A 1,364-nucleotide genomic window follows, 5' to 3' on the forward strand; every position below is an offset into this window, starting at 1 on the left:
GGGGGAGAGAGAGGGAGGGAGGGAGGGGAGAGGGAGAGAGGGAGGGAGGGAGGGAGAGAGAGAGGGAGGGAGGGAGGGAGGGGGAGAGAGAGGGAGGGAGGGAGGGGGGAGGGAGAGAGGGGAGGGAGGGAGGGGGAGAGAGAGGGAGGGAGGGAGGGGGAGAGAGAGGGAGGGAGGGAGGGGGAGAGAGAGGGAGGGAGGGAGGGGAGAGAGAGGGAGGAGGGAGGGGGAGAGGGAGGGAGGGGAGAGGGGGGGAGAGGGAGGGAGGGAGAGGGGGAGAGGGAGGGAGAGGGAGGAGGGAGGGAGAGGGAGGAGGGGAGAGGAGGGAGGGAGAGGGGGGGAGGGAGAGGGGGGGGAGGGGGGGAGGGAGAGGGGGGGGGAGGGGGGGAGGGAGAGGGGGGGGGAGGGGGGAGGGAGAGAGGGGGGGAGGGAGGGAGGGAGAGGGGGGGGGAGGGAGGGAGGGAGAGAAATCAACCAGGACTCTGGCTCCTGATCATTGATCCAAGTGTCAACTGCTGAAAGAAGTCAATGAAAGTTGATGAATTAAACATTGTAAAAGTGTACAGTTTTCGGACAACTCATGTTTTTGGACCAAGAACTGAAAATGCTGGAAAAACTCAGCAGGTCTGGTATTCATTATTCATTATTTCATCATTATAGTCAATATTCATTGTCTAGGTTACATGTGCAGAACAGCCACCTGCAGTACAATATATACCACAATCAGTCCTCGGTGCTTTCTTTCGCTGTTTAATGTGATGTTCATGTGATCTGCCGGAGAGCTCGTGATCTCCTCCTTTATTCCAAACCACATTAATACCGAAAAGCCCATTTCCTTAACTACGGGCTGGCCCTACCGCTCGGGGTCTAAACCTTCACTGTTAAATCTGCTCGCCCTGAAACTTAATTCGCTTTTGTCTTTGCACCGCAAGAAGCGGTAAGTCCAACATCAAAAGTAACGGATTTAAAAACTCTTATTAAAATAAACATGACTGACTTAAACCGATTAAAGAAGCTCCCGAAACTCAAAAGTTGTTCGCCAGGTACTTACAGGGATAACTGTCTTGGAAAAGGAGAGAGGGATCTTCTTGTGCCTTTTCTTGGTTGGAAAATCTTCTTCGATTGTCAAATGCACTTTGACCCGAATCCTGTTCACGTTTTTCCCGAACTCGGGATCGTTTCCTTCCGCTTTTTCCCGACTGTTCCTGGATGGATTCTCCAACCTGGAAGTTTGGTTTTAACTGTTCCTTTTGTGCTGACTCTCTGGCGAGACTTCTCCCGCATGAAACGTTTCGCGCTAGGTAGGTGGGAGGGGGAAGCCCTGGGAGACTACTTGCTATTTCCAGTCCCTGGAGTGAAGTTTC

The 1,364-nt window shown here is 53.6% G+C and overlaps 1 protein-coding gene across 1 annotated transcript in view; it reads right to left on the bottom strand.

Moving 5' to 3' along the window:
* hvcn1 (hydrogen voltage-gated channel 1) overlaps positions 1-1,154 on the bottom strand; it is a 16,518-nt gene extending 15,364 nt beyond the window's left edge. Inside the window, exon 1 of the mRNA XM_078552878.1 lies at positions 1,052-1,154. The gene's annotated coding sequence lies outside the window, so the exon portion shown is untranslated. The remainder of the gene's footprint in view (positions 1-1,051) is intronic.
* Positions 1,155-1,364: the final 210 nt, after the last annotated feature.

The sequence above is a fragment of the Cetorhinus maximus genome, chromosome 12 (genome assembly GCF_964194155.1).
Source record: "Cetorhinus maximus chromosome 12, sCetMax3.hap1.1, whole genome shotgun sequence".
In the NCBI taxonomy this organism is placed as follows: domain Eukaryota; kingdom Metazoa; phylum Chordata; class Chondrichthyes; order Lamniformes; family Cetorhinidae; genus Cetorhinus; species Cetorhinus maximus.